At 34.8% G+C, this 25,875-nt stretch overlaps 1 protein-coding gene across 18 annotated transcripts in view; it reads right to left on the reverse strand.

Moving 5' to 3' along the window:
* ZBTB20 (zinc finger and BTB domain containing 20) overlaps positions 1-25,875 on the reverse strand; it is a 1,022,251-nt gene that overhangs the window by 419,076 nt on the left and 577,300 nt on the right. For 17 of the 18 annotated variants that reach the window (XM_031963653.1, XM_031963649.1, XM_031963663.1 and 14 more), the window contains one exon: positions 14,436-14,483. The gene's annotated coding sequence lies outside the window, so the exon portion shown is untranslated. Of the gene's footprint in view, positions 1-14,435; positions 14,484-18,734; positions 19,342-25,875 lie in introns of those variants that run through there. The other variant, XM_031963666.1, reaches the window with a different exon arrangement.

Below are 25,875 nucleotides of genomic sequence, written 5' to 3' on the forward strand. Positions count from 1 at the left end.
TTCTGAATACATTCCAGTTTGTCAATGTTTTTCTCAAAGATGTAGATTAATCAGTAAAGAATATAATAAAATCTTTTATCTCCCTAGTTTAGGAAAGTAAAATTTTGTTAATGTAGCCAAAGTTTGTGCTACCTCTTTTTGTTTCTTTTTTTTTTGTTTGTTTAAGGTGGATCTAGTTATTAAAATTGAAGAGATTATAAAGTAGGAATTCTTAAAATTCTATCAGTAAACTGGTTCAATTATACAAAATGCTTAATCTATATTTAGAAATTTAAGGTTGTTCATCATGAGTTTATGAAATCTTATGTAGTGTTAAGAAGATAGTATGCTATAATCACAAATGATAAATGACAGGACATAGCATATATTCAAACAAGACTGTAAAACTATATAGAAAGAAATGGTTTGTCATGTTAATCCTTGTTGAATGAATTCTTGCCGCCAAAGGGTTGCATTGGGATTATTTATTAGATCTGCTGTTACTCAATCTTTTTAAAAAGCTGTGCATAAAGACCTAAGAAACCTTAGAGATGGTATCAGCAAATATTCCCACATTTGTTGTGAGTTACAAAAACTTGTGGCATATACTCTGGAGGTTTCCAACGTAGTAAAGAAAATGATATACACATATATATGTGTGTGTATATATATAAAAATACTATATATATATATGTATATATATACATATAATACACATGCATATACATGAAACAAAGGGGATAATACAAATATAAAACACTCAAATGTTTTATTATACACTATATTTCAAAAGTAGAAAAGGAGTTTCTAGAAAGGTAAGGGTATTGTAGATTGAAACAAATTGTTAAAGCCTCTTAGAAGAAAAAGGTCTTGAGGAATGTCTTTATTGATGAAAAGCCATAGATGTCTCCAGCCATAGGAGACAGCATGATCAAAAAGCACAGAGGTCAGAGGAATAACTAGGGCATAGAACATAGGACATAAGATCATAGAAGACAACTGCCATATGGCGTAGTCTTTGAAGGACTGAGGGACTGAAGTGAAGGAGTAATTAGCTGGGATGGGGGTGAGGTGAAGGTGGGGCAGCATAGGACAGATTCTCTGATGATTGACTTCTATAGTAACTTCATGTAATCAGAACTTCACAGAAAAGTTACCAGCAGTATAATGAAGTGGTCAGTAATATCCATTTTCCTTTCATATGATAGGCCTTAGGGTCTCATCTTAGTTTATTCTCTCCCAGTTTTTAACCTCATATGGCCTACTTAAGGATATGATGGAGATTCCTAATTTTGATTTCAAGAAAAAAAATTACCCATTTTATTAAATTCAATTAACACTTATTATATACCTCTTATAGTATTAATAATCTCCTATAGTATTAATAAAGCATTGTTATAGGTACTAGCCAAAGACAAAAATTAAACAGTAGTACAGTTTTCAAAGAGTTTTGCCTAAAATAAAATATGCACACAATTATGTTACAATGTAGAATATAATAAAAGCAAAGGTGAGACCTAAAGTGCTCTAATTTAAAGTGATTAATTTTTTTCAATATTTATTTATTTAAAATTAAATGCAGAATAGAAAAAAGAAAGAAATTTTTAAAAAAAAAATATTGTCATATGCCCAGCAGAACATCAGGGAACATTCAAAATATGTAACAATATATTTTCCTTTCAAGAAACCGTATATAATACTATAAGAGATTACATTCATGACTTTACATATTTGCTTTCTTGTAGATTATTCTTTTGTTCTCTGTTGTTTACTTTATTCTTTTGTCCACCTGTCATCCCCCTATCAGGCTAACATTATGCATGGATATATATATACAGAGAGAGAGAGAGAGAGAGCTTGTACACAGATAAGTACAAACAAAATACAGAGTCAAAATAAATAATTTAGAAAGGGGAAATAATACAAAACATTAATAACTAAGAGGATCAAGAGAGGATGCTTGTAAAAGAGGGCAACAAAACTATTTTGAAGGATGTTTAAAGGCAGAACTGAGGAGAGATTTTTTGGCTTGCTTTTGTTTTTGAAAGAAAAATCCAAGCTTGCTATGACTTCATTTATCCCTGGGCTCCATCCCTGACTCTGGAATTTCTCTGCTGTGCCTCTGCAAATGCCTTCTACCTTCTTCCCCATCCCAGATTACTCTGGCTTTTCAGCTTCCTTTTATGCATGGTCTTTCTCCATTAGAATGGAGCTTCCATAGAAAGAACTCCTTTTTTCCCCCTTGTACTAGCAATTAATGAATGCTTGTTGACTTACTGACTTCTAATTATGGATGACTTGTTATTTCCAAAATAGAATTAACAGAGTTAGAATAAAATTAATGTAGGGAAGGAGGGTGAATAAAAGAGAATATTCCAAGTCAAACTCTGAAGTTAGATGTGTTTGAGGATAGTGATACTATGAAGAACTATGAAGACCATGGAAGAAATAATGGTTTTAATAGGGGGAAATGAAGAATTATTTTTGTATGTATTGAATTTGAGATGCCAAATGAAAATATCTTCTCCATGAATGAGTGGATCTCGGGCCAAAAAAAAAATGGAGGCTGAGTATATTGATCTGGGAATCATTTGCACAGAAGTGGCAAATGAAACCATGGAAGCAGAATGAAAATACTAAGGGAGGAAATGGGGAGGAAAAAAAAAGTCAAGAGTGGATCTCTATTTATAACTTGAACTTTTGGAGCATAAAGCTTAGAATAAGACTGAAGCAGAATAGAAAAAAATGAATATATATGTGTGTTTATACACATACACACACACACTCATCTTTTTCATCTTTCTGTATACACTCATAGACTGGCCTTATTCTAGTCATGGCAAGAGAAAAGACTGCAGCAACTAGATGAATAGAAAAACAGAACTTGGGAATCAGAAGACTTGAGCATGAACCTGGCCTTAGCCATTTACCCGGCAATCACTGAACTTAAGTTTCAGTTTACTCATCTGTAAAACGGGAATAACAGTATCAACTATATTAAGGTTCCTTATGAGGATAAATTCAGGTAACGAAGATGAACTATAAAGTGCTATATAAGCATTTGCTATCATTATGATTCACAATTACTAAAATCAAAACTTTCACACATGGAGTTTCATAGGTAACCAGAACTATTCCTGAGAAACAACAACTATAGCAAAACAAATAGGGATCATTGCCCTGGGTGCAAAAAAAAAAAATTGGGATTGAGGAGAGAAGCTCATTAATTTGAAGGACAAAGCAATGAGCAGTGGAGAAGTGGAGATGGTTTTTAAAAAAGGCCTGAATTACTTATATAATTAAAGTCAACTTCTAAGGACATTCCAGTCATTGGGACAAAACAGGCAAGGCTATCTCTTCCCTCATGCCAGAACCTGAATATTTTCCTTCTTTTCTTTGACTGCTGCTCATTTTAATCTAAGTGGGAAAGAATAAACAGAGTATGATTTATCCCCCAAATCTACAGACTTATGATGGTCTAAGTTTTCGAATCATTTCTTCAGTTTTTCTCCCAGATTGGATTTTATCTCCTACAAGAAGTCTCCCAAAATTGAGATAGGAAATCCCACTCCTTCCCAGGAAATTGAGAATGGAAAGAGCTTTCACTTAAGCTTGACAGTTATGTTGAGAAGGAATTTGGTTTATAAAACAAAATCTGGTAATATATATCCGTTTGCATCATCTACAGGTCTGTTGTTTATCTCTTCTACTGAAATTATGAATTTATGTCTACTACTGGTTATTCAAAAGTGTGTGTAAGTGTACTTGTGTGAATGTGTGTGTGTATGTAATTTAGCATATGTGCATGTGCGCATACACACCCATATTTAAGGACAGATTAAGGCAGTGAGACAAGGGAGAAAGGATGCGGAACCGTGTTAAGTTACAAGATTTCCAAAATAAATTATCTTTATACAAAGTTATCAAAACTCTGAGGTTCCACAAACATCACATTTACCAACAATTCTTGCTACAATTAAGCCTATCCAAGCTATGCCTGCATTGGGGAGGGTTTATTTTGGTTTAAGAAGGAATATGAGAAATCTCACTAAATTATTTGATTGGGGGTCTGGATAGGTGGAGGTCAAGAATTTAAACTTGTATAAACATTTTAAAATTTTATTATAGTTAGTAACAGTCCTCTTGATTCACTCATGTTTCCCTTATTCTTAAAAACTTCTCACTATACTCTACCATATCCTCAATGTTTTATCCCATTATCTTTCCTCCCTTTTTTAGCCAGACTCCTAAGAAAAATCTGCCTCATTATGAATTGCAGTCTCCATTCATTTTTCAGTCCTCAGTTGTCTTCTTTCTGACATCATCATTCAACATAATAATGCTCTCTCCAAAACTACCAATGATCTCTTAATATCCAAATCTGATGATCTTCTCAGTTCTCATCCTTCTTGTCTTTTCTGGAACTTTTCACACTGTTCCTACCTTCTTGCTCACCACTGAAAAAGACTCACCTTTATAATATCACTCAACCATATGCCTTTGATTAAAGACATTTAATGAAAGGGAACACACTATCTATCAAAGCAAACAATTTCACTTATGAAGAGCTATAATTATTGAGAAATCCCCTCTCCCCCATGTAAATTTGCTCCTTTGTCACTTTCTGTCACTGTCACTACTTATGGGACCAAATAGAACAAGTACTGATCACTCACCAGACCTTCCAGGATTTGCTTTCAGCTATCATGTACTGGCAATGTCATTTATTCTTCAAGCTACACATTCACAGTTCCTTTAATGTATCTTCCTATGGCATGATCTCTTGTCTCTTTAACATTCTAGTTCCCTTCCTCTGGATATTTTCCAAACTTCTCAATGACTTTCCAGAACAAAACACAATAATTCATCTATGGGCTGAATAGAGAAGAATAAACCAAGGCTACTGCTTTCCTATTCCTAGACCTCAATTTTCTCAGCAGAATCAAAGATGGCATTATTTTTCTTTGATGTAATATCACATTATTAATTCCTATTGAATTTTCATTTCACTAAATCCCCTAGCTCTTCTTCAGATAAACTGATACCTGGATTTCTACTCTTCCTTCATCTTGAATTGGTGAAGTACACAATTCAAGGGTAAGATTATATATGCATTTAACACTATTTGCTTTAATATTATCTAATCTAGTCCAAAGTTCTAATGTGTCAATGCCATTTCAAATTCCAACTCCAGGGTACCTCTCTCAAAGTTGATTAACCATGCTATCTATACCTTATTCTATGTAATTCATATAAGCACAAAAGAACAAGGCACTACAGCAGTTTCTTAGGGACCACTTTACAAATTAATATAAATTTTTCCTCCTTTTTGCTCTTTCCTTTTGCTCTTTCTCTTCTACTTATTCCCTTCTCAAATTTATCTGTACCTTCTGTCTTCATTCTCTCTCTTCCCTTTTATCCCTGATTTGAAGATCTGAAACATAGGTACAACATTTTGGACATAAAATCACCTTGTGAGGAGTGGCCACCAAACAAAATTATTGTTCAATGCATAAAGGAAGATGGAGGAATATGAACTGTTTGAGCAAAAGCCAAAGGACTGACTGACAGAGCCCAAAGCTTTGTGTTCTTTGTCAGTGATTAAGCCTGATACTGTATCAAGTCCCATGATTTCAAAAATTTCAAGAACTGGCAAATAGTTACTCATTTCTAACTTTGAAAGCAATTACAATCACAAAGAACGAAGGACAATAACCACTGAACAAAATGAAACTGCTGGAATGAAGCACCACCCTCCCTAGGTTTCATTCTTGTATTTCTGCAATGCAATATACGACTGGGACTCTGATTCAACAAATAAATAAAAAATGCATTATAAAATACAAATATGCACAATGAATCTCTCTTATGGTCTTTCCTCCTGTAATAGAGTATGTAGGAACCAAGGCCTACATTCAGGACATTAATTTGTGATGCTGTTAATTAAAAACTTTTGATTCTGTTTTGAATGGAAAATCTCTCAAACAGTGTTTCCTTTATTGAAACACCCAGTTCCAAGTCCAGGATTATTAAGTTAAACTCTGTCAGCAACAAGACTAATATAAATGCTTTGCATACCATCTGCTTTGACAAAAAAATAAACAAATGAAAAGGAAGAAGAGACACTGTTTGGGTCCAAAATTCCCTTATTTCAACCTGTTTTTCTCAGGATTAAATTGGAAACTCAGGTCCCTGAATGTAGAACATGTCATTAGTTTTTGTTTGTTTGTTTGTTTTGTTTTGTTTTTTTAAAATCTTCTCTCAATTTCTTACAGAACATTCAAATCACCCAATGTTCCAGGGCTGAAATTTTTAATTTCAAAATGGTGAAAGCTGCTTAAAATAAGTGAATCAGCTGCTGAGTGATTTCTCTCTGTCACTCTGTCTCTCTCTTTCCTTCTCTCTCTTCTTTCTTTTCCAAAGGTCTGAAAAGTACTTAAAATGGTATATGCAATTGATATGTGCTGCTTAGGAAGTTTAATATAATTATTGAGGACTCAGATTTTCTATTTAAAAATAAGACTGGGCGGAGTGACAGAAACTTCAAATGGCAAGTATCCAATTCCTGTGAGGTGAAAGGCAATCTCCCCAAAATTTAACCCATTGAGCAAAGCGCAGCCAAATAAATTGTCACAGATTCCTTACCACTTAGTTTTCTATATGAAAAAAATGGTAGACTCAGATTTATTAGTGATGGGGAAAATAAATTGAGATATAGGACAAAGGAGAAAAACAAATCCATTCAATGCAACTTTAACTGGAAAGAAAAGTTTCCCAAAGACCAGGGTCCTTGCTCTTTCTGTTTTTCTCAATCAGACACTACAGACAGAAAGCTTTTCCTTCATTCAGCCTAGACATATACTCTCTTCAAAGGTCTCCTGAGGGTCATTTTAAATGATTATTTCCCATAAGTACTTCTTTCTCAATATGTGTTTTCATAATTTGAATTCTTTTCTTGCCTTCTACTTTTAACCAATATTTCCAGCAGTCTCAGAATCTTTGATAGCTAACAATACTTTCTTTTTTTTTCTACCTTGCAGGTCATCAGGCACCACTAGTGAAGAGTGATAAAATTTCTGAACTGCAAGTTTTGAGCACTTAAGCCTTATCTCCTCTTTTTCTTCCTTTACCTCCCACTACATTGATTTCACTCTTTGGATCCATCCACATGATCAGCCTCCAAGCTGATCACAGTGTGATACTCCAACAACTCCCTCTCCTCCCAAAAGACTTATACTCTAAAAATATGGGAGGGAAATATGTAATAGTGTAATTGAACTGAAACTCCATTAAAAAATATGCCAGAAAAACTGCCAATATTATATACTTGGGATGATTTGTACATTTGTTCTAGGGCAAATTGATAAATAGGATCACCTATGACTGGTGGATAAATAAAAGAAAAATATCTAATAATTAAAGGCATCTGAAGATGATTTCTAGCTCTAATTATTTTTTTTCTCAGACCAACTTTTAGTTAAACTTAATCCTTGCTGTCTTCTCTCTCCAACAGCAGAAACATCTGGTTGGTTTTAGATTCCCCTTGGATTTCCAACTTCAAAGGGAGTTATAAAGAATAACAAATACATGTACCGGCATTGAAAAAAAAATAAGAGCAGCAAGAGAGAATGGTAAAATTGTCCTTATTTGACTGCTAGTGACAGGCGCCAAAGGCTGCACTATGAAAAAAGACAAAGGCAAGATCAGCACCCTTTGACAACTGGAGTTCCTGAGTTCCCTCCTAATGACTGATGAGATCTCTTCCTGTAAAAGACTGATTGCATGTGGTTTTTCCAGCATTGGATGATTGTAAGAAGGTTAAAAAAGAAAAAAGAAAAAGAAATACACATTCTCATCCCAATCCCACCCACTTTTCTGGAGGGAATAAGAGGACTTGGCAAAAGGAGAAGGATGTGGGATGGTACTGACCTAGAAGGAACCTCAGCCATTAAAGGACAATATTTTTAATCTGATCCTAGGGTTCTCTGCAGAGTGAACCTGAACTAGATTCAATATTTCAAGACAAAGATGGACTTTATGAGGGCTTGCTTCACTCTCCCAAGGATTGACCAATTCTTCCCTGTTCTAGAATCTAACCCCTTCTCGGAGTAAAGGAATAGGGCAGTGTACTCATTAACTGACATTGGGATCCATACCAGTTTGCTTGAGATCACTTCATAGGCCTGGATTTGTTCTTCTTTTCCATTTCCCCTCCTGGGAAACTAAAATGTACTTTCTAGCGTGCAAATTCTGGTATAATCAAACTTTACAGGACAGGAAAAGTTGGAGAAAATATATTCTTGGCATTGTAATTAACTCTTCCAAATAGTTTTATGACCACAGGCTTTCCTCTTGTGTTTTATTTGCAATATGTACGAGTAAAAAGTAAACAGTAACATGATTAACCAGTTAACTTGCTGGAGACAAATAAGAATACATTTTTAAAGTTTAACATAGCCGTTCAGATTCCTTTTATGTGTTTTTCCCCATTAGAATATAAGTTCCTTGAGGGCAGGGACTGTCTTTTTTTTCCTACTTATATTATATAGCATGATATACCAGGCACATAGCAAACACTTAATAAATGCTTATTAACTGAGGGACTATCTGTGAAAACTAAAAATGTGGGGAAGACCCCATAGTATAGTCACATTATACTGATTTGTAGAATGGCCATGTAAAAAAAATGGAAGAGATAATATTTGATCTAAATCGATAAATTAAAGGTAGGGAATAAAAAGGTAGGGAATTTTGTTATTATTGTTATCATTTCACTTGATATAGTACTAAAATCCAGGATTTAAGATAATGACAAAATGTTAACTGTCCTTAAATATCAATTATAGATATAGATATAGATATAGATATAGATGGGATTAAACATTAGAGTCTCACAAGGATGACAGAATTTTTCATCCCTATTTCTTTTTCACCAGCCTCTCTTCTTTCCATACATGATCCTTCCTCTAATAAAAATACTGGCCTTCTGCTGACAGCTTAATTATAGTCATGCTGGGTCAAGAATGGATGAGGAGAAACAAGAATTCTCCGAAGATTAAAAATATGAAGAACAAAAAGAAAAAGGTTCAGGTTGTTTATACCATCTAGTCTGGCAAACTAAAGATGCTTTCTATTTGGGATATTTTATTGCTTATGTTATTATTTTTTTTTCATGTGCTTTGCTCTACCAGCTTTGGTTAAAAATATTTTATGTGTGTCCATACTGTAAACTATCTTATTTTTTAGGGATTTAGTGAAGGAGAAAAGTTTTTTCCCCCCCTAAGATTTGGGCACATCAATATTCCAGCTACCCACTTTCGTGGCCAATAGAAAATGCACTCCTTAGGTTAAAAAGATCTTTGTAATACATAAATTCAGTTTATATTGATACAGTATGATACCTGGTTACTCACAAACTGATTTTCTGATTGAATACAAGGTATACTTGTTGGACATCCCCTTAATTCTGAATAGTCAAAAAGACCTGGAACTTAAAGGCAACTAACTAGTATGTGATCATATCTGCTATTTCTTTGTGAAGAATATGAACTGCATTCAATGTTAGTCATCTGAGGATCTCAAAGTTCTTTATAAATAAGGATGATCTACATTATCTATTATAAAAGTAGGAAAACAGACTTAGTTAACTTCCTGTAGCTTAAAAGGCACTGTTCTATCTAAAGTGTTCTCAGGATAGAGAAGACATTAAGGGAAGGCATGAGTAAATAAAGGAGTCTTAGTGACCACTCTTTTTCTAAGATCCTTATTTTCAACTCCTTTTTATTGACTCCTTTACTCCCTAATAACTTTCAGTTTATAGATCAAACCGGAAGGGCTAGAAGAGGAGAGATTAGAGAGAAGTACAGGATGGTATAAGAAATTAGGGAAGATCTAAACAAGGCATATTGTAGGAGGAAGTCTGAACAGGAAGGAAGATATCAAAGAAATATTAAAATGAGGGAAATATGGGTATATCCAGGAGGCAAGCTAGTAGGCATCTGGAAGATATGGCGGTGGGTACCTGGAGTGTGGCCCCAAGGTACAGTAGAAAAAAATATCAGATAATCTTGTGGCAAAAAAAGATAAAGGCCCAGGTAAGCAAGAACTCAGTATTCAGAGAGGTTTGGCAAAAAGTATTCAGGTATTAGAACAGGGCTTCAGTGCCTGGAAGAACTGATTAAAACCCTCATTATAAAAAACTAAGGTACTAGACAGAGATCAAGAAAGAAATTCAGGGACAGGAAAATAAGACAAAGATTAATTTTCTGAAACTGAACTATAAAATAGTTGAAAGGGTGGGGGGAGGAATAGAGAAAGATTAATTGCTTGAAACAAAATACAAAGCCATGGCCAAAAAACCAAAAAAAAACTAACTAGAGCTATAGAACTATGACTCATGCTATCTTTCTTGCCTAGAGGCCAGAATTATACCCGGACATGGAATGGATATAAGCTTAAAGGTGACAGCTAAATGGACACTGGTCCATTTAAGTCAAGGAGTAGGGAAAAGAAAGGTAGGCTTGTCGTTATATCTACTTCTGCTACAGTATTGGATTTCTAGCTTTTCTGGCATCCTGCTTTCCCCTTTAAATTCCTACTACAAGCAATATTTGGGTAAGCTGAGGTAGCAATTTGTGGTATATGATGAAAAAGGAAAAAAATTCACTAATTATTTTTTTCAGAATCTTCTGATACTAGAACCATGCTCAAAACATATTCAGTGTTGACCATTTCCATATGTGACAGTTCAAACCTCAATTGTGAAAAATATATGAAATGAAGATTAATACAATGTAGACATAAATGTCACGAGTTTTCATTAAGAAAGAAAAAAGTACTAGGTGGTACCTTTAAGCCATGCCAGCCCTAAAGGGTTGGACTAATAAAGGAGAAAGAAAGGGTGAAGTGGGGGTGAAGAGAGATACCTTTCCTACTATATTGGGAATACCCAAGATTTTTTTTAAAGAAAATTCTTTCTTCCAACTCCAGCTTGAATATGACCCCACAAAGATCTGAAAATAACTACTAAGAGTTGTAAATGGGTTCTTGGTAGGAGTTCCTACCAAAAATGATAAGGCCTACAGAAATTCCCAGGTACTGATTCTGCTCCAATGCTGGATATTTAGGACCTAACTTAAGTGAAGAAATACCCAAGTGTTTTTGAAGTAGGGCCTAAAACACAGAAAAATAAACTAGAAGTAATTTTTCCTTGCTTTGAACTCTCATTATGCCTGTATCTCTCTTGTGTTTTATGTTTTGTCTCCTATTGTTCTATCTTTGATTCAAAGCAGGTCTTCTTAAGTGGTGCAGTAGTTAGAGAGCTGTCTGGGACCTGGAGTCAAGGAGACCCGAGTTCAAATCCAGCTCACTACCTCCATTACCCTGGGCAATCTCAATCTGCCTCAGTTTCCACAACTATACAGTGTTGTTGTGAAAATCAATATTTCTAATATGTTTAAGTGCTTATCATCCCATCATATTCAACCACTCTAAAGCAATCAATCAATATAGTACTACTGAAGTTTCTACTAAATCAAAAACACTGCTTCTCTTTAATAATAATATTCAATATTTCTACAACTTTAAGATTTGAAAAGTGCTTTTTACATATTATCTCATTTGATACTTGTAACAGCTCTTGAAATAGTCACTTTCCATTTTATTGATGAGGAAACTGAAGTTCAGAGAGGATAAGTGGCTTTGCCTAGAGTCATAAAACCAATAAATTCTTTTGATTTTACATCTTCCTGACTCTGTAAGTCTTAGCACCCTTTTACTATCTCTAACTGGATGCCTCAAGTTGTGCTAATGACTGTATCTAGTTCTAAAGTCCAAGTAAGACTTAAAATATTTAAAGCACTTTGTATAACTAACACATTTTTAGAAATAAATTGGCTACAACCAGAATGTAATTGCCCATGGGGAAAGAATTATGTATCGGTATATTTAAATTTAGTATATAAATTGAAACTGGCTTGCAATACATTGATTGCCATTGATGTGATATAATTAATGACAATACTGATGGTCAACTTTACAAATTATCATGCAAATTTACTTGACAATTTTAGATGTAAAAAGTGAATATCAGGGAGGAAAGCTTTTTTCCTCTGTGAGAGATAAAGACTTTTGTGAAGTGATTCTCCAACCAGCAAAATATGTATGTTTGACTTCTAACGGTGACTAAGAGCTTCATGAAATATTGAAGTTTGCCCAAATAATTCACCTCTTAGATAGTAAAGAAGACATATATTCAGTAGAGAAATACTCTGATTTACTTTGTATCGTACTTGAATTTCTTAATAATTAAACTAAAATTTAATAAATTAAATAATTAAACAAAGTTAAACTGTTACTTTCTCTATTCACTCAGCCAATCAACAAATGTTTATTAATTACCTATTACTTCTAAGGTTTTGTTTTTCTTCTTTGAAATTCCTATGGGAGTTTCATAGATAAGTAAAATACAATCCCTACAATTTAGGATTCAATATATCAAAGCAGCTATAGACAAAAAAAATCTTGTGTCCTTATAGGGTTAATATCCAGACCATACCATAAATATATGGCTGAATGGAAATAAGACATGTTAATAAAGATTTTCTCACAAAAATATAAAAGACTTTCTGTGACTGAGGAGAAATATGGGAAGTAGGGTGTTGATCATTTTGCAAGGTAGAGAGAGTGTGAAATGGGTCTTTTCATGATGATCTAATTTTTAAATGCAAAGAGAGTGACAAATTAAAGCCACTACATAATCTTTGTTCCTTGAGTTCCTGATACACTGATAAGAGTCTTTTTCCGAGCAACACAACAAGTTAAAGCATGAAGTAGGGTGGGAAGGGTATGGGGCTGGAAGTTATAGTTCTAAAGGGTTGCTGATTTCACTGTATGATAGATGAACACAGAGACAGAGATAGATGTGCAACAGATTTAGAAACAGCAATATAATGACAAATAGAGATTATGGGCAATAGATGTAACAAAGTTCCTTTTATAAATCCATCTTTATAATTCCAAGAGGTTATTTTTCCTCATTTTAGGCTGATTCATATAAAGTGAAGTCAAGAGTATAATTTTCCAAGTTTTGAAACTGAAAGGACCTTGGAGATCACCAGTGTGTCTTGGATGAAAATGATTTTCAGGACTATATAGTATTAGCTGAAGTCAGGAATTAACACTGTCAGATATTGGGCAAGATTGGCCCCCCATACAACTGAGGGCTGCCAGTGTTACTCAGTGCTGACTGACCTGTTACACATTCTGCTATTTCAGGACCAGGTTAGATGTGATGCTTCTCTACTAAAACACCTCAGTCTGATTCTGTATACACACTTCCTGGTTATTATTACAGTACCTGGAATTCTTAGTAATTATATTATTGACTCGTTGACCCAAGGCAGGCCATTCAATCTCACAGTGCCCTAGGCAATTCTTTTCAAAAACTGCAAATTAGTTGCTCATCTTCATTGTAGAGGGATGATCCTTCCAGAGAGCTTTCTATACTAACGAAATCATAGGTCCTTAGATGGAGGGAAAGGACAAAGCAGTGGATTTTAAGATCTTTTATCCAAATAGAATCTCTCTATCTCAAATGAACAACACAATGATCAGATAACATTCAAATGCACAGAAAAATCTATTTTGGACCTCTTTTATTTACAATTATCTCTTCCACAGAACTGAGGTTAGAGATAGGTAGCACCTGTGTGACCTGGAAAAACCCCATAAAATTTTTTGGCCTTCCCTTCATTGCAGAGAAGTCTGTTTTTTTGTTTTTGTTTTTGTTTTCTTTTTCTGCTATGGAGTGTTTACAGTATGTTGTAAAATTTGGGTATTTTTATGATATTAAAAGATAAAATATGATGATTTTACACAATACTATAAAAATATTTTATGCATTCCTGAGTTTTAAAGTTTTTTCTATATCATCTGCTGGCCTTTATTTACATGTCCTCTATAGCATCTGTAAAACTCCCCTCCCACTTCCCCCCACCCCCCAGGCAAATTCCTATTTAATTTCCTATTCTGACCTGCAAGATATATTGAAAGCACAATGGGGAATGTCGTGATGCAGAAGGGATAATTATTACTGGCCAAGGCCAAAGCTCCTATGGTTCTGGGGAAAAGTATATGTATACATTTTATACTCATGCACACAAAAACTTTAAAAACTTGCAATCTGAATAGATATCTTAGAATGTTGCTCTTATGAAGTATGGGATAATACTCCAAAATTAAAGCAAAATTCCCCTCTATCCTACATGTTGCAGTATACATTAATTAACAGATAGGAAAATGAAAAAAATTCAGACAAACTCAAATTCAGTTCTTTAACTGATGATCTTAATACAGGCTCACCATCTAATTTTTACCAACACTCAGAAAAAATGCTTTTGATTTCAGTTAGACTTAATACTTTCATCTCTTAGATGGGCATAATAAAAATTACTTACCACAGAATGACGCTGTGAAGAATAACCAATTAATGTTGTTGAAGCACCCTGAAATGAAAAATGCTTTGATAAATGTTATGCAAGTATTAACTTTAACAAGTGGAGATTAAAATGGCAAGAATGAAAGTAATACTTTTATATCTCAATTTGGGACACTGGCATCAGTCATGCTATAGCAAGCAAAGGTTGCTTCCGTTTGGAAGTAAAAACACAGCTGGGGACTCAGAAATGAACTGGCTCCTTTAACTGCCTCTATGTTTAACTTTAAAAACTGTAACCAGTTGTAACCAGTTGTGAATGCCTTGCTATCCTTCTATGCAATTCCCTGTAACTTGAGTTGAGAAAGTTTTATTTTATGGTTAATTATCCATGGTCTATTTAAAAAAATAAATCAAGCCATTGTGAACCACCAGGATTTGCAGCTCCATTTGAACTTTACTATACTTTTGATTAAACATTGTATAAATAAAAACAAACTGGTTTTCTTTTTGTTGTTCATTGTTTGTTACTTGTGCTCTTGATATAAATATTATAGCAATAGCGGGAGAATAAGCTATGGATTATTTACCCCTGGTTTCATAAGTTGTGAGTTACTGGCATTACATGCCTCTATGAGAATAAATGAATGTAGAGTGTTATATTCCAAGTAAAAGTAAGAGAGGCAGAACAAATGAACTGAAACCTTTGAAAACCAAGGCCTTTTATGTAGTCACAGAGCAACAAAACAACTCCAAACTTAGCATTTAAAAAGCTCTTTCTGGGAAGAAACAAAATACCTAAATATCATAATTTAAATAAAAATTCTGCTTGCCTAACAAGCAGAGGTCCATCATATGCAAGTTTTTCTTTTCTGTTTCTTTAACAAGAAATCATAGGTAGATCTTCAAGGGATATCCCAAACTGGCAATATAAAAATGATATCTGCTAACTAAATTATATAAAAATGCTATGAAAATTGCATTTTCCAGTATGGTGAACAGTAAGCAGCTAAGTGGCATAGCAGACAGAGCACTTGATCTGGAGTCATAAATACCTGAACTCAAATCCTGCTCCCAACATTTATTAGCTCTATGATCAAGTCATTTAACCTCTGCCACCATTTCTTCATCTATAACACAGGAATGATAATAGCAACTGCTTCACAAGATTGTTGTGAGGATCAAATGAGATAGTACAAGTTAAGCTCTTTGTAAACCTATATAAATGCTACCTATTAATGAGAAGTGGGAATCAGCTAATAAAAGTACTGAACTCTACTTCTCCAGGAGACCTAAGAACAAAGAATATCTTGAAATATGGAATAATATAATAAAAAGGAGTTTGAGGAGAAATAATGGGAATATATATATATATTATATTAGGATTCTCATGAAACTTAATTTTCCATATGAAATGATGTGGATCACTAAAGCAGCTTCTTAGTTTTGTGTTTTAAATGGGAATTTTTTTTTAAACCAGATCTTCACAGCATTGACTGCTAAAGGATGGCTAAAAGAGAAAATGGGAAATAATCTTAACTATATTACGTTTGGCACAGTACAAATAGGGAGGCAGAGTAGCATCAACTGCCAGGAATAAGATGAGACAATGTATCTACTCTATGGAACTGCTCTGGGAAATTACTGGGCTGTACAAAGATCTATCTTTTATATTATCCTGTCTCAGCACAGCCTCTTTTTGCTCTGGAGTTTGCTACTCTTCCCTCATCTGTATTAAAGATATACACAGAAGGTTCCTCACTGCCACTAAGGAAGTGCATCTTAAACAGTCCTCTTTAAAAGGTAAATCAGTAACTTTTGATACTGACAGTAGCATTTGAAGTATCTCCTGGCTTCAAACAGGAGCCCAAACAACTAGATTGTTAAGAGTTATGGAGGCCTCAAGGGAAAAGAAAAAATTATTAAAACTGTCCCTAATATTTTTCTTGCCCTGGCAATGCTAATCTATGGCTCTCTAACTATTTCTATTGCAGCTAGTTATCTTTTGCCATTACAAAAGCTAAACTGGAAACTGCCTGATGTTCCCAGAGCTGCTTTTATTACAGAAAATAAAAACTCAAAGTGATGGGTTGGCCACAAATGGAAGTTAAAAAGGCAAGTGAACTCATAAACAGGGTTTGGAATGTGCAAGAGTACTAACCAATGAAAAGGAAAGATGTTATAGAGTAGAACAGAAAAAAATGGTTAAATTATTTTTAAAAATTTATCTTCTAAACAGCTGTTTCTAATATTTCTGATAGCTAAAAGAAATGTCAAGAGCTAGCATGGCATGTGTACTAGACAAGAGTTAGCCTCAGAAGGCCTGGGACAGGGAGACATGAATTTAAGCCCTATCCTCTGAAGAACAGTGACTATTAAACTGAACAAATTATCTCTTAATGCTATATGCCCCTTAACCCCACCCCTGCAAGTTGTTAAGACTATAAGTTGCAGAACAGTCATTGATCTACATTCACAGAGCAAGTTTTTACAGTAGGAGTTCTCTATATTACTGAAATAAGAGATATGGACAAACATGAGGGAGGGAAGAAAGAAGAAAGAGAGAGGAAAAAGAAGGGCAAGGAGAGAGAAAGAGAAAAGAAGAGAGGAAAGAGAGGGAGAGAGAGAAAAAAGGGGAGAAGGAAGGGAAAGCAAGAGGGAAGGAGAAAAGAGAGAGGAAGGGAAATAACCCATTGTCCACTAAATATTCTTAAATCTTCTTTGTAATACACACATATGAAAATTACATCAGGTAATTTGACTGAAGGATTCCTGGGGTTAAATAACTAAAAGAAAATACAAATCTCTAGGGCATCTAAGGATAAGTGAAATGAATACCAACTACGTGTGTCTGTATAAATGTGTGTATACTTGCTTGTAGAACATTAATATGCTATAATTTAAATAAAATATTTCCAATATTTTACACATATGTGCATAATATGAGAACAATATTATATATATATATATGTATATAATATATAACATATAATCATATGTAAGTTTGCCCTAAGCTGCTTATCACAAACAATCCTCTGACTCTCTCTTTTCCTCCTCCATCCCCTGCTTTGTGTTCTGGAAAACTTCACTATAATAACTGATAGGGAACATTCATAAAAATATAGATTTGAGGGCATATTGTCCAAGGTGGTACTGGATTACTCTGACCAAATTTCAATATTTTTTTCAAAAACAAATTTATTTAATGCTTAAATACTCTGTTACTAAGAAACTAAAACATCATCATTACCACCCAAACTAACAAGATGACAATAGCAGCTAGAAGATAATGCATTCATTAAGTGCTATCTGATGCTTTTATTTGATTAGTTAGTTCTAAATATGTTAAGAATGTGTTCTTTTGACATTTTCACTATTTAAAATCAATGGTGCCTAAGTCCTTCATCACTTTCTAGATGATAGCTTGGTTAAATATAGGACCAAGCTCCTCTGGATTCACCCCAGCATCATATAGTTGAAAATAAAACCATATTTACCCTCAGTATGAAATGAGGTCCTAATATTCGTGCTGGTTTCTTTTAACTTCAGATTCCACAGAAAAATAAAAAAGAATGTAAAATTGCCTGAAATGTGCATAAAGTAAAAAACAAAACAAAATAAAATAAAACATGAAAATGAAGGGCAAGAGATCACAAACTTGAGTGCTCGGTTGGTACCCATGGAATTTAACAGGATCTAGAAAAAGATCTGCAGCACATTAAGTGGATTCTCTGCAGGGAGGGGGAATCCATTTAAAACAAACAAACAATATTGAAAAGAATATTAAAGCATGATAAAAAGAATGATTGCATCAATGTGATCATATATTTGCTTTCAGACTGAAATATAAAAAAATAAAAGGTTAACCTAAAACCTTCACAGTAAACTTGTGCACACAACTAACTTCCTAGATTTTAACATGAAAGAGACCTGAATGGAATGTTGTATGCCTATAGATTCAGCTCCTGGGGAGGCCCAACCTGGTGGATTTCTTGAGTCCAGGAGCTCTGAGATCCTATGGGCTAAAACAAATTTGTTATCTGCATTAAATCAGATACTAGTATTATAAACCTCTGGAAGCAGAGGCCAAGAGGCTGTCAAAGGAGGGGAAAACTGGCCCAGGTGAGGGGAGAAATCATAGCAAAATTTCCATGCATGTCCTTATTTGGATAAGGCTCATGAGTGATAGTACACTTCCAGCCTGGGTGAAGGGAAACCTGGATTCGCAAATAAAATAAAATGTAACAAAATAAAGTAAAGAAGAAAAGGTTGACATCAGAGAATGAAATGGACCCCCAGATACAAAAAAAAAATGAGATACCTTAATATTTCTTGAAATTTGAGTGATCCGATTCAGGCATTGTCTTTATCACAGTGTCTTTCTTTCCTTTTTCTAACCCATTAGAAAAACTCCACTCAACTAGGATCTTTACTTCTTTCAGTAGATGTAACATAGTTTCTACAGTTTTCTATCCAACTGACAGGCAGAAACTTTTTTTTAAAAAAAGAACTTCCTTATCAGACAAATTTCTAGGTCCCTATAGACTTCAGTCAATTAACTGAAATGAAATATTATAACAGGAAAGAAAAGCAGATAAACATGAGCCCAGAACAGCATACAAATTTATTGTTTCCATTTGAATTGTAAAGGGAGTTAGAACAGTGAGAAATAGGAGGTGTGAGTCAGGATAGGGGTGGGGGGTAAGGTGAGGAGGATGGGTAACATCACAGAAGCAAAGAAAGGAAGGAGAGAATTTTTATTGTCCATTGAAAGTTTAAAGAAGGGCACAATGTGTAGAATGTAAAATTATGTGTGAATATAGCACACAAAATTCTCATTGAGTATTGCAGAAGCTACAGAATCTTAAATAGAACCATTGTTTAGAGGTAAAGTCAATTGAAATATTCAATAAAATATATCTGTGCTGTATTGAGACTTTTTCTCTTTCATTAAGAGTTCTTGGTTTAAAATGACATGAAAAAGAACATTAAATTGTTATATGGCCCCCAAAGTAAAAGCAAGAAGAATACAACATTTATATAAGTGGCTTTTCACACAAATATTCCACTGGATATATTTCAAGCAAAGAAAAAAGAAAACAGCCCCCCTCACTATATTTTAAAATTCATTTCATAGTTTAAATATTATTAATTTTTCATAAAACAAATAAAAAATAAGTCAGCCATAAATACCTTAGAATAATTTTAGTTTTATATTACCTGAAAAATGTATCACATCAGGGAGATCACAAAGTCCTATTTTGAAACAAATTAAGACATAGATAATTATGGGATGTTAAGCTGCTGCTTAGGGCAACTACAAATGGCCACGGATGTTAACTGACTCCCTTCTCAAAAGTCTGAGAAAAGGGAAAAAAAAACTGTAAGTTTTCCCATCTGTTATTTCCTTTTTTTTTTTTTTTCTTTTGGCTGTAGAAAAGTAAAATTATGCAAGAGCTTTTGAATGTAAAGGCTGTGTGTGCTTTTTCCCTTTTTGTCTCTGTGTACTGGGTATGTGATGTTGCGTAACTGAGTACAGAGTGGGCGGTTAGCGTTTACTATTGATTTACACTATATCATATAATGAATTCAGAGCACAAAAAAAAAGGGGAGAGGGTGGGGAGGAAAAGAAGTCGAAAGGGAGAAACAGAGACAGAGGAAAACGAAATCATTTATAGAAACAATTCTAATGCTGGGAATAATACATTCGCTCTTATTCCTCCTGGGTCTGATTTTTGGTTAACTGGCTAGATTTTAGGGAAGCATATTTGCACCAGTTATTCCAAGATTTCAGTCTGATCCCCAGTGAGGATTTGTGACTAGTGATTTTTTGAAATTATTAAGGTGTCAATAATTTGACAGTTTCACTAACAAATAAGTCCTGGACATGTGCCCCAGCTCTCTCTGTGCTTTTGTGAATTTGTATGAAAGCTCTCTCTTCCAACTAGGAAACACAGATTCCATCCACCATTTGAGAGGATGTGTATGCAGGGGTACACACATACACTGAGATACATACAGACAGATACATGTATACATGCATGCACACACACACACACACACACGGTATTGCAATCAGTATGGCAAAAGGAAAATTATGTTTCACTTTACCCAATTTGTCATAAATTTTAAGAAGAAATCTCTAAACAAGTTTGATATTATTCTTTCTCTTCTATGAGATTACAAAGGGTATAGTTCAAAACCTGTTTGTGAAAAGCAGAAATGGACACAACTGGAAGGAGTTCTAAGCCAATGAATAACTACTGCCATATGATGTTAAATGAAAAATGAGGTCTCCATGTTTTAACACAATGTGCATTAAGTTCCATGTGTATGTAAACATTTAATAACCACACTTAATTCTAATATGGCTATTATTCAAAGATTCTATTTTACCTCTAACCTGGCAAAAGAAAAAGAATTAGTTCTCTGTTTTTTGTTTATTTTTTTAGAATAGAACATAGTGTAAACTTCTGATGCCTAGTTGGGATTCTGTACCCAAAGGAAAAAAATTCTTTGTGCTTGATGTATATCACTTCTATCAGAAAGACTTCAAATTATTGCTCAAGGCCTATGAATCTATAGAAAATAAGCATTCACACATTCACTGATTTGACAAAAGTTTACTGAAAAACTGATTATGTATATGGCACTGTGGGAAATGACCCTGCCCCAATCCTTAAAAAAACTTATTCTATACTAGGAAAATAAGACAGGTGTCATGGTGGAAAGAAGCACTGGTCTTACAATCAGATGATTACTGCACAAGCCTCAGCTCTGCCATTAATTCTCTCTGTAATTTGGGGCTACTCACTTCATCCCTCTGGACCTCAGATGATGAAGACATTTGTAAGAAGTAATTGGGCTAGATGTCCTCTAAGATTCTTTCCTGTTTTTAATAATCTATCAATAAATCTAAGTGGTATAAAAGCTAAAGAAATATGTTAGAAAAGAGGAAAAAAAATTATTTGTACTGGTGACAGCTGCAGAAGGTAGCTAGGGATAGGAGGGGAGATCAGAAAAGGTTTTGTGAAGCAAATGGAACATGACCTGAGCTTTGAAGCATGCATACAATTTCAATCAACAAAGGTGAGAAGGATGGTATTCTAGGTAGATAGTACCACATTAACAAAGATTCAGAGTCAGGAAAAGTTGGAGCATGCTTTGAGGATAATGAAAAGTTCAATTTTACTAGAATGCAGGAAGCATGAAGAGAATTCATGGGAAATGTGTCTAGAAATATAGACCGAGGTCAGACTGTGGAAGAAATTCAATGCCATGCTTATCAATCAATCAACAAGCAGTTAGCAAGTAGTTCCCATATTAACAATATTTAGCCTTTATTCTGTATGTAATAGGGACTTACTGAAGGTTTTAGAATCTGAGAATAATATGGTCAGAGTGGGACTTTGGGAACATTATGAGGTTTGAAGACTGTAGGATAGAAAGCCAGTAAGTTTTCAGGTAAGTTGAAAGGAGAGCCTGAGTTAGAGCAGCAAATGGAATAGAAACAATGGGGAGGAATGTTATGAAACAATGATAATTTCAACAAGACAAAGAGGAAAAATAAAAAACAATAAAAAGAAATCTTCCATGAATAGATCTTAGAACTGATACTATAGATCAGTGAAATGTTGAAAGCAAAATAGAGAAGAAAAGGAGGCCAAAAGGGAAAAATAAATTGGAGAAGAAAAGAGAAAGGGGGAAAGGGAATGGAAATGTAGGAGGAAGAGCACAAAGAACATTACCTAATTGCCTTAATGATAGGGGCAATCCCCTATGTGGTATGAGATGAGGAGTGAAAGTCCCTCTCCTTAATTTTTTTAAAATTAAACTTCTATTTTCATTTATATAAAGACTTCCCAATGAGGAAATTCCCACTACAGTACAGAATGGAACATGTTATGAATGTTATAGTCTTAAAGAGTTGTCTGAATTAATTTTGGGTTAATTTGTTGTCCGTTGTATGGGTTAAGTGACCCCCTTAGGATCACAGGGACAGACTATTCCAGAAGCATTTTTGGTATCCAAAGCTGCTTCTATCAAAGGCCAGTTCCTAGTTACTAAAACATTGCTCTTATCTATCCTCAAAGATTTCAACTATGAGCATCATATTTTTGAGGTAGAGCTATTTTCCAAAGGCTTATCCCTAGGTAACAAAGTTGTTCTTTCATGGGCCTACTCACAAAAAAAGGGACAATGAGGAGGTATTAAACTATAAAAATCCAGCAGTTCCAGTAGTTCCTGGATGAAGTATCAATGAGATTTTTGTGTGAATCTGAAAGCAATAAAAGGCACAGAATGGAGCCACTGGGTGACATTTATTTCATTAAGTCCAGGAGAGACTTAAAGAAGATTATGGTTCCAGAAGAAAAGTGCAGAAGACCTATGGAGCTGGAAGAAAAGCACCAACAGAGACCACTGACATAAAGAAAGGAGTTAAGATTTGGGGAAGTTACATGCAAAGATGGTAGAAGGGAAGCTGATAGGGCAGATCAGGCACAATATTTATTTAATAAAATGAAATTTAATGGGGAAATTATAAAATCTTGTGCTTAAAAGGTAGTCATTGTAAGATTATTTCTCTAATCATACAGGATTTTCTTTCTATACTACAACTCCTTTTATCCTAATGAGTCCATGAGTACACCCTGGAAAAAAGCAATCTATATCATAAGCAAAGTAGGCATGGAAGGAATTCCTGGTCTCTCTGTCCACAAATGATGACAATAATATGATTAAGAATAATATGATTAACCATATATAACATGTGGTTAAGAAAGCAAGAACCTGGAGGCAGAGCCAGGATAGTGGAGAAAGGGCAGAAACTTGCCCAATCTTCACCCAAACCATTCTAAATTCCTTTAAATAATGACTCTAAACAAATTTTAGAGTGTCAGAACACTCAAAAAGACAGAGTAGAACATTTTCCAGCTGAAGGCAACTTAGAAAATGAGCAGAAAAGGTCTGTGATACCAGGGTGGGAGTCCAATGTGCAGTCCCAATGCAGGCCATGCCAGTTTAGCTCCAGACCAAAACTCGGATCCAGCCTTGCTCCTGGATCCAACTTCAGCCAAACCTCTGAATCAGCAGCAACACTGTTGACTTCCAGGTCTCTTACCTCAGACTCACCAGAGAATGCTTGAAAGGTAAGCAGAAAAGGTCCGTGAAATCAGACCTTGGTGGGAGCCTAGCACAGAATCCCAGCTCAGGCCCCAGCCCTGGGGTAGTAGTGCTGAAGACTTCTGGATCTGGGCTGGGAAACATCAGAGAGGACTTGGAAGGTAAGTGGAGAGGATCTATGGTATCAAGGTGGGAGTTCGTTGTGCAATCCCAGTGCAGGTTGTACCAAATGCAGCCCTAGTTCCAACTCCAGATCCAAGCTTCAGCAAAGCAGAACTCTGTTGATTTAGCACACTAGATCTTACAGCTATAGTGGGGTTGTATACTCCTAACAGCTCCAAGGCAGAAAAAGAGTGCTTGTGTTTAAGTTCCTAAAATGAGTTATGAAAACAGTTGCACAAAACCCCTAAAACTTGGGACAATGTATCCCCCCACGCTGGAAACAGCCCTACTTTAACAAAGAGTTAAAAGCTGAGTGCAGAGCAATAGGCTGGAAAAATTAACAGACAACAGAAATAGTTTCTGACCACTGAAAGTGATTGTGGTGACAAGGCAGATCAACACACACATTGAGAAGATAACAAAGTCAAAGCTCCTACATCCAAAGCGTCCAAAAAAATAATAAGAAGAAGTGGGTTCAGGCCATAAAAGAGTCAAAAGGGATTTTGAAAATCAAGTAAGAAAGATAGAGGAAAAATTAGGGAAAGAATTGAATACTGCAAAAAGAAATGCAAAAAGCTAATAAGAATGACTTAAAAAGCAGAATTGGCCAACCAGAAAAGATGGTACAAAAACTCACTGAGAAAAAGAATTCTTTAAAAATTAAAATGGAAAAAATGGAAGCTAATTATGAGAAATCAAGATACAATAAAGCAAAACCAAAAAAGAAAAAAAAAGTGAAATATTTCATTGGAAAAACAACTGATTTGAAAAATAGATCCAGGAGAGATAATTTTAAAATTACAGTCTACCTAAAAGAAAACAAGAACCTTCCCCATTTTCTTAGAGATTGGAATCAACAGTAATCTGTCTTGAGGTGACTATCCCACTGAACCCAAAAAGCTCTGGAGGGGAGAATGAGGCAGGTGACCTTGCACAGTCCTCCTTTCCTTCAATCCAATTCACTTGTATATCTTAGCATCATCTCCCTAATGTCCTGGTTCTCTTCCAGAATGAAGGTCAAACAACCTCTGTGAGTAAAACTGGCCCACAAACTAGAATTGGTCAGTTGGAAGACTCCTTCCTCCATCCCTCCCTTCTTCCCTTCCTTCCTTCTTTCCTTTCCTTTTTCCTTTCTCTCCTCTCCTCTCCTCTCCTCTCCTCTCCTCTCCTCTCCTCTCCTCTCCTCTCCTCTCCTCTCCTCTCTCACCTCTACCCCATAAGGAATCAAACCCTCACCTAAAGATGCTCTTAAAAGCATTATTTTTTTCTTTTGTATGTCTGAACCCTCCCAATATATCTTGGGGTTTACTGCTATATATATATATTTTTTTTTCTTAAAGACCAAGCCTTACACCAAAACCAGTCTGATGCTCATTGGCCATCAATAGGTTCTAGGATAAACCCCATTTAATCATTGGTGGAGTCCTGATTGACTCAGATTGAATGTAAATAGACCCTAAGGATCTTCCCTTTCTAGATTCATTCATTCATTCATTTATTTATTTATATGGATTTTTTTTTGGATGAGGTAAAAGAGGTCATTCTTTGCCTCAATTGCCACCCAGTCTTAATTACTGAATAGGTGTGGCTTCAGTCAAACTGAGATCTGTGGAAGACCTAGCTTAAAAAGGTCAAGGTATCCCATTGCATTCAGGGCCATCTCCAGTTGTCTTGATCAATATCTTGCCACCGGACCCAGATGCCTCTGCAGGATATAGTAAGGCAGGTAATCTTTTTACAACCTTCTCTTTCTCAAGTCCAATTCACTTCTATGTCATGGCATCATCTCTTTGATGTTATGGTCCTCTTTGAGAATGAAAGACAAATCACATAATATGTGATTAAGAAAACAAGTATCTTCCCCATTTTTTAGAGATTGGAATTAAGAATTATCTGTCTTGAGGTGATTATCCATTTCAGGGCAGCTGACAAGGAAAGAAAAAAATGTTGGAAGAAAAGTGAAGAGGAATCAGGATAATGTATGTACCAAAGTGGTATTTATTAATTGTGCCACTGTAGTTAAGTCACAATTTTTCTGAACTATTTTATCTTCTATAAAAAAGGCATAATACCATCACAGGGGTCTGTTGTGAGACATACATGCAATAAAATAAGTGCTTTGCAAATTTTAAAATACTAAATAAGTGACTGATATTAGTCATTGTTGTATTATATTA

This window comes from Sarcophilus harrisii, chromosome 3 (genome assembly GCF_902635505.1).
Source record: "Sarcophilus harrisii chromosome 3, mSarHar1.11, whole genome shotgun sequence".
NCBI classification, from domain to species: domain Eukaryota; kingdom Metazoa; phylum Chordata; class Mammalia; order Dasyuromorphia; family Dasyuridae; genus Sarcophilus; species Sarcophilus harrisii.